Genomic DNA, 8,733 nt, shown 5'->3' with positions numbered 1-8,733 from the left:
CACATGACAGGAGTTAAAGAATTCCTGGTGAACATTGAACCTTGCTCCACTAGCTATGTGACATTTGGAGATGGTTCTAAAGGAAAGATCACTGGAATGGGAAAGCTAGCCCATGATGGACTTCCTAGTCTGGACAAAGTACTGCTGGTGAAGGGACTAACTGCAAACCTGATCAGCATCAGTCAGTTGTGTGATGAAGGATTCAATGTAAACTTCACAAAGTCAGAATGCTTGGTGACAAATGAGAAGAGTGAAGTTCTAATGAGGGGCAGCAGATCAAAGGACAACTGTTACCTATGGACACCTCAAGAAACCAGTTACTCCTCCACATGTCTATCCTCCAAAGAAGATGAAGTAAAAATATGGCATCAAAGATTTGGACATCTGCACTTAAGAGGGATGAAGAAAATCATTGACAAAGGTGCTGTGAGAGGCATTCCCAATCTGAAAATAGAAGAAGGCAGAATCTGTGGTGAATGTCAGATTGGAAAGCAAGTCAAGATGTCCCACCAGAAGCTTCAACATCAGACCACTTCCAGGGTACTGGAACTACTTCACATGGACTTGATGGGGCCTATGCAAGTTGAAAGCCTTGGAGGAAAGAGGTATGCCTATGTTGTTGTGGATGATTTCTCCAGATTTACCTGGGTCAACTTTATCAGAGAGAAATCAGACACCTTTGAAGTATTCAAGGAGTTGAGTCTAAGACTTCAAAGAGAAAAAGACTGTGTCATCAAGAGAATCAGGAGTGACCATGGCAGAGAGTTTGAAAACAGCAGGTTTACTGAATTCTGCACATCTGAAGGCATCACTCATGAGTTCTCTGCAGCCATTACACCACAACAAAATGGCATAGTTGAAAGGAAAAACAGGACTTTGCAAGAGGCTGCTAGGGTCATGCTTCATGCCAAAGAACTTCCCTATAATCTCTGGGCTGAAGCCATGAACACAGCATGCTACATCCACAACAGAGTCACACTTAGAAGAGGGACTCCTACCACACTGTATGAAATCTGGAAAGGGAGGAAGCCAACTGTCAAGCACTTCCACATCTTTGGAAGTCCATGTTACATTTTGGCAGACAGAGAGCAAAGGAGAAAGATGGATCCCAAGAGTGATGCAGGAATATTCCTGGGATACTCTACAAACAGCAGAGCATATAGAGTATTCAATTCCAGAACCAGAACTGTGATGGAATCCATCAATGTGGTTGTTGATGATCTAACTCCAGCAAGAAAGAAGGATGTCGAAGAAGATGTCAGAACATCGGGAGACAATGTAGCAGATACAGCTAAAAGTGCAGAAAATGCAGAAAACTCTGATTCTGCTACAGATGAACCAAACATCAACCAACCTGACAAGAAACCCTCCATTAGAATCCAGAAGATGCACCCCAAGGAGCTGATTATAGGAGATCCAAACAGAGGGGTCACTACAAGATCAAGGGAGATTGAGATTGTCTCCAATTCATGCTTTGTCTCCAAAATTGAGCCCAAGAATGTGAAAGAGGCACTGACTGATGAGTTATGGATCAATGCTATGCAAGAAGAATTGGGGCAATTCAAAAGGAATGAAGTTTGGGAGCTAGTTCCTAGACCCGAGGGAACTAATATAATTGGCACCAAGTGGATCTTCAAGAACAAAACCAATGAAGAAGGTGTTATAACCAGAAACAAGGCCAGACTTGTTGCTCAAGGCTACACTCAGATTGAAGGTGTAGACTTTGATGAAACTTTCGCCCCTGTTGCTAGACTTGAGTCCATCAGATTGTTACTTGGTGTAGCTTGCATCCTCAAATTCAAGCTGTACCAGATGGATGTGAAGAGCGCGTTTCTGAATGGATACCTGAATGAAGAAGTCTATGTGGAGCAGCCAAAGGGATTTGTAGATCCAACTCATCCAGATCATGTATACAGGCTCAAGAAGGCTCTCTATGGATTGAAGCAAGCTCCAAGAGCTTGGTATGAAAGGCTAACAGAATTCCTTACTCAGCAAGGATATAGGAAGGGAGGAATTGACAAGACTCTCTTTGTCAAACAAGATGCTGAAAACTTGATGATAGCACAGATATATGTTGATGACATTGTGTTTGGAGGGATGTCGAATGAGATGCTTCGACATTTTGTCCAACAGATGCAATCTGAATTTGAGATGAGTCTTGTTGGAGAGCTGACGTATTTTCTGGGACTCCAAGTGAAGCAGATGGAAGACACCATATTCCTCTCACAAAGCAAGTATGCAAAGAACATTGTCAAGAAGTTTGGGATGGAAAATGCCAGCCATAAAAGAACACCTGCACCTACTCACTTGAAGCTGACAAAAGATGAAGCTGGCACCAGTGTTGATCAAAGTCTGTACAGAAGCATGTTGACACTGAGGAACAAATAGCAGATATTTTCACAAAGGCATTGGATGCAAATCAGTTTGAAAAACTGAGGGGCAAGCTGGGCATTTGTCTGCTAGAGGATTTATAGCAATTACTGTTATCTGAACGTGCTCAAACGTTAATAGCGCGTTCTCTACTGGGCCAAGACAAATTCGACCGTTGCTTCACACGTCTCTTTACATTCCTCATTCAAACTTATATTGTCGTGGTAATCCCGTCTTCAGCATTTCCCAACAGCTCTCAGAAATTCACGAAACCATTCCAAAGGCTCTGCTTCTCCATGGCTACCGCACCAAAAGAAACCTCAGCTCCTGGTTCACCCTCTGTACCATCATCTCCAGCATCCACCAAAGCACCATCAAACCAGGAACAACCTGAATTCCATATCCAACCCATACAAATGATTCCTGGTCAAGCTCCTGTCCCTGAGAAACTGGTTCCCAAACGACAACAGGGAGTAAAAATTTCTGAAAACCCTAGCCCTGCAACAAGTCCTAGGGAAGTAGACCCGGAGATGGATAAGAAGATCCGCAGTATTGTGAGTAACATTCTGAAAAATGCTTCTGTGCCTGATGCTGATGAAGATGTTCCAACATCTTCCACCCCGAATGCTTCTGTCCCTGATGCCGATAAAGATGTTCCAACATCTTCCACTCCAAATGCTGAAGCCCTCCCTTCACCCAGTGAAGAGGAATCAACAGAAGAAGAAGATCAAGCCACAGAAGAGACCCCTGCACCAAGGGCACCAGAACCTGCTCCAGGTGACCTCATTGACCTAGAAGAAGTAGAATCTGATGAGGAACCCATTGCCAACAAGTTGGCACCTGGCATTGCAGCAAGATTATAAGGCAGAAAGGGAAAAACCCCCATTACTAGGTCTGGACGAATCAAAACTATGGCACAGAAGAAGAGCACTCCAATCACTCCTACCACATCCAGATGGAGCAAAGTTGCAATCCCTTCCAAGAAGAGGAAAGAAATTTCCTCATCTGATTCTGATTATGATGTCGAACTAGATGTTCCCGACATCAAGCGGGCCAAGAAATCAGGGAAAAAGGTGCCTGAAAATGTCCCTGATGCACCATTGGACAACATTTCATTCCACTCCATTGGCAATGTTGAAAGGTGGAAATATGTATATCAACGAAGGCTTGCTTTAGAAAGAGAACTGGGAAGAAATGCCTTGGATTGCAAGGAGATCATGGACCTCATCAAGGCTGCTGGACTGCTGAAAACTGTCACCAAGCTGGGAGATTGCTATGAAAGCTTAGTCAGGGAATTCATTGTCAACATTCCCTCTGACATAACAAACAGAAAAAGTGATGAGTATCAGAAAGTGTTTGTCAGAGGAAAATGTGTTAGATTCTCCCCTGCTGTAATCAACAAATACCTGGGCAGACCTACTGAAGGAGTGGTGGATATTGATGTTTCTGAGCATCAGATTGCCAAGGAAATCACTGCCAAACGAGTCCAGCATTGGCCAAAGAAAGGGAAGCTTTCTGCAGGGAAGCTAAGTGTGAAGTATGCAATCCTGCACAGGATTGGGGCTGCAAACTGGGTACCCACCAATCATACTTCCACTGTTGCCACAGGTTTGGGTAAATTTCTGTATGCTGTTGGAACCAAGTCCAAATTTAATTTTGGAAACTATATTTTTGATCAAACTGTTAAGCATTCAGAATCTTTTGCTGTCAAATTACCCATTGGCTTCCCAACTGTATTGTGTGGCATTATGTTGAGTCAACATCCCAATATCTTAAACAACATTGACTCTGTGATGAAGAGAGAATCTCCTCTATCCCTGCACTACAAACTGTTTGAGGGGACACATGTCCCAGACATTGTCTCGACATCAGGGAAAGCTGCTGCTTCAGGTGCTGTATCCAAGGATGCCTTGATTGCTGAACTCAAGGACACATGCAAGGTGCTGGAGGCAACCATCAAAGCCACCACAGAGAAGAAAATGGAGCTGGAACGCCTGATCAAAAGGCTCTCAGACAGTGGCATTGATGATGGTGAAGCAGCTGAGGAAGAAGAAGCAGCTGAGGAAGAAGAAGAAGCTGCTGAGGAAGAGGAAGATGCAGCAGAGGATACAGAATCGGATGATGATGATTCTGAGGCCACCCCATGACCATCAGACCTTTATTTTTGCTTTTTACTCTTACTAGCTATAGGGGCATGTCCCTTTGAACAATTAATTGCTATTGGTCTGTAATATTTGCATGCATTCTACTTTTGTCAAATTCTGTCTAAAAAGGGGGAGTAATAGTATTTAGTATTATGCATGATTTATGATTTTGGAGTTGTATGATACGATGTATGCATGATTCATGATTTTGAGGGAGAGTTGTATGATACGATGTATGCATGATTCATGACTTTGAGGGGGAGACTGCTGCTGCTGATGATGACTGATGTAAGCTACTGTAATTACGAGTAGCTGATAGAAGATGCTGCAGCTAGAGCATGGAGACAGGGGGAGCAGAAAGCTGATGTCACGTGAGATGTCTTGACATCCTGGAAAAGACTAGTAGCTGATAGAAGTTGCTGCAGTAAGAGCATGGAGACAGGGGGAGCAGAAAGCTGATGTCACGTGAGATGTCTTGACATCCTGGAAACGACTTGCAACTTGCAGAATTTTGCTGTCGCCATTACCAATTCCGCTGTGCTTGATTACTCTGATAATGAAAGTTGCTGATCCCACTTGCATAACTGCTCGTACCTGCTCAGAAAGTGTCTAAGTATGTTTTAGACAAAATTTGCCAAAGGGGGAGATTGTTAGTGCTTAGCTCTACTGAGTGTTTAAAAGATTGGCTAAGATTTTGTTAAAACATAAGCACTTAGACAATGAAGGAAAGCTGGAGTTGCTGCACATGATGTTCAACGTTATGTCAAGGAATCAGATCGGGCTGCACAATGCACAAGGCAAGATAAAATGTCAAATGAAGAATTGAAGCTGCAGGATCCACGATGTCGGATACAATGTCCAGGACATCCTGCCCGAAAATACTGGACATATAAATCTGTTATATCTTTAACAGATTGTGCAGGATCCACGATGTCGGACACGATGTCCTGACATCCGGCCCGAAAATACTGGACACATAAATCTGTTATCTCTTTAACAGATTATTGTGCAGTTAGCAACAGATTTGGCGATCTATCTTTAGGAACGAATTAAAAGATAATTAAAGTTCGAATTACAAACTTGAATAGTTCGTTCAGGGATTAAAGATTAAAGATAAAAACTAAAAGATCAAACTGTATCTTTTAGATCTTTAAGTGCAGATTTTCAGGAAAATGATAGATCTCATCCAGCACAAGTAGTTGCAGCCCAGAAACGCACACCACTATATAAACATGAAGGCTGCACGAGGTTCTGTACCAAGTCCGGGATTGAAGAGTTATTTTGTGAGTTTTGGGACTTGAGTGTTTTGTGAGCCACCTTGATGTCACCCTAACATCAAGTGTTGGACCTGAGTGTGTAGAGTTGATCTCTATAGTGTGTGGAGTTGATCTCTATTGTTCAGAGAGTAATCTCTGGTGTGTATTCGATTTAATTGTAAACACGGGAGAGTGATTGAGAGGGAGTGAGAGGGGTTCTCATATCTAAGAGTGGCTCTTAGGTAGAGGTTGCACGGGTAGTGGTTAGGTGAGAAGGTTGTAAACAGTGGCTGTTAGATCTTCGAACTAAAACTATTTTAGTGGATTTCCTCCCTGGCTTGGTAGCCCCCAGATGTAGGTGACGTTGCACCGAACTGGGTTAACAATTCTCTTGTGTTATTCACTTGTTTAATCTGTTCATACGGTCATATACATTCTGCATGTTCTGAAGCGCGATGTCGTGACATCCTGTACGACATCTGTCCCCAGTATCAGAATTTCAATATTCAACTGTACTAAGTGGACTTTACAATATCCTATTAAGTTTAAATATAATTATTTTGAGTAAAAAATACTATAGGTCTGTACAAAATAATATAGAAGCGCGTGTAAGTTAAGGAAAAGAAAAATGTTTAAACTTATAAATTTTGTTTATAAAATGATAACCACATATTACTAAGTTCTTTTTTCTCTATGTTTCACGGTGATTGTTAATCTACTAAATTACGTTCATCTTATTTTCTTTAAAAAAAAGTTACATTCATCGTACAAAACTTATAACAAGTAATGGTCAAATTTGGGGAGAAAAAGCAAGGAGGAGTTAGGAGGGTAGCAGTTAGCATCAAAGATAGTGGAAGAGTGAATGAGACAAAGGAATTTCAGTCCCCAGAAGGCTGACATCAAATCGCTTTGCTTCATTTGCAAGTTGTGCTATCAAGCAACCATTTCTCTATTCGGATATTGGAAATTCTGTACTACCCCCCATCCCACCACACCACATACATAATTTGACACGTGCAGTTAATTATAATAATTAAGAGGAGAGTGTTGTCATATGATGTGATTAAAAGTTAAATAGAGAAAAATTATAAGTGTTAATAAGATATAATCGAGAGTAGTTTATATGTCATTATTACTTGATTTTTTAGAGATTTTTACTTTCATATGGTGATACTAGGCAATATTTTTTTTGAGGTATATTAGTACTAAAAAATATTTTGGGGCCTAAAGCCCTTGTTTGGGCTGCTTGGGCCTTAAGCCAGCCCTGGCTAAATGCACTTTCAGATGCTTATGCTGAAAGAAAATTTCTTAGTATGGATACGTATGCTGGAAAACATCCTTCAAAGATGTTTGAGATTGTGAGAAAACAGTTTTTATCTGATAAAGTGAAATGTGAAGAGCTGTGAATGAAATGAGTCAGAACTCAATAACTTCATTTTTATTTTATTGATCATTCCTTGATTATTTTCTAGGTTGCATGGTGTTTGCTATGAGAATCCCTTGGCACCATTGATATGTGGATTAGGACTTACACTATATCATACCGGTGGTGATAACTCTGTCATATATGATCATGACTTGGAAAGGTAATAATTCAGATTTTATTCTCCTATGTTTCAGTAAGATTGATGTATTTGAAGGTTTATATTAGTTTAGATGCAGTAATTAGGATTGGAAGCAAAAGTATTTTAACTGAAAACTACACGAGTATACAAATTTTTTGCAAAATTTCTTTATGCGTGCATAGCTCTATAATCTTTGTCTCTCATGAAAATGAAGCACTAATATATGATATTCTAAAAAGTGTCAAGCATTTGAAACTTTTTTAATTCAACTATTGCTTTCTAGTAATGCCATTTCATCTTTCATGAGTTTATATAATTCTTTTTCAGTCTGAAGAAGCAGAGAGATATTGGTTTTCTGCACTGCCCACATTCAATTATGTATGTTCTAAGCTCTCTCTAAGATCTAAACATTTACCTACAATTGAAGATGATAGGTACATATTAAAGACTTTTACCTACAGTTAGGAGATGTAAGTAGAAGTTAATGACTTTTACCTACACACTATACATAGTAGGTCAAACCTATAGTGATAGACAATTAGCCGTCATTATATGTCCCCTCAAAGTTGACGGATGAAATGTCTGTAGGACAAAGACTATCATACATTTACCTATGGATTTTTTACTTATAGTGATAGTTTTTGTCTGTAGGTATAAGTCATTTTTCTTGTAGTGTCTGTTCATCCAACATAGTTAATTAACATAATTTAATTACAGTGAACAATTCAATTGAAAAAAGAACCATTTAATGACACTAAAATACATGTTCTAATAAACGCTTGATGAGATGTGTCAGCCAAGCAAGGAAAGTGTTAAGTGTCTGCCCTACTAACTTAACCTCTTTAATGGGTACAGGAATGGGAGCATCTACATCTCTAACCTCCTTATTACTTGATCATGCATCAAAGGGATGTTGTGCATGGTTATGGACCCCTCATAAACTTTTCGTAGGGCAACCAGGCAAGGAGGATTTTCGTTGATGTACAACCCGCATTTGTCTGAGTCACCGGTGTCTGGATCATTCCCTGAGGGATCAACATAATTCTCCTTTATGCTGACACGAGCAGCTGAAGGACCAGCCTCAAGCTACAGAGGCAGTGCAAGTCCCTGTGATTGCATTTGTGACTGAAACTAGGATTGCATCTGGCTTAAGGATAACATCAGCTGTCGAGTCACTTTATCTGTGATCGACTCCTCCAGTTGGTCCCTGATTTGTTGAGTCAACTGCTCTAGTTCTTCGAGAGTCATGGAGGAAGAAGTGCGGGAGGTCCGTGGAGCCGGTCCAAAGTATAGCTTGATCGTCACACTGGCTCTAGCAACACACACACGAACAGGGTGTTCGGGTCACCCAATGGCAACAGTCAGGACATCCTGACGTCCATGGGGGACAAAGGAACC

The sequence above is a fragment of the Glycine soja genome, chromosome 7, assembly GCF_004193775.1.
Source record: "Glycine soja cultivar W05 chromosome 7, ASM419377v2, whole genome shotgun sequence".
In the NCBI taxonomy this organism is placed as follows: domain Eukaryota; kingdom Viridiplantae; phylum Streptophyta; class Magnoliopsida; order Fabales; family Fabaceae; genus Glycine; species Glycine soja.
Note: the sequence above shows the minus strand (reverse complement) of the source record.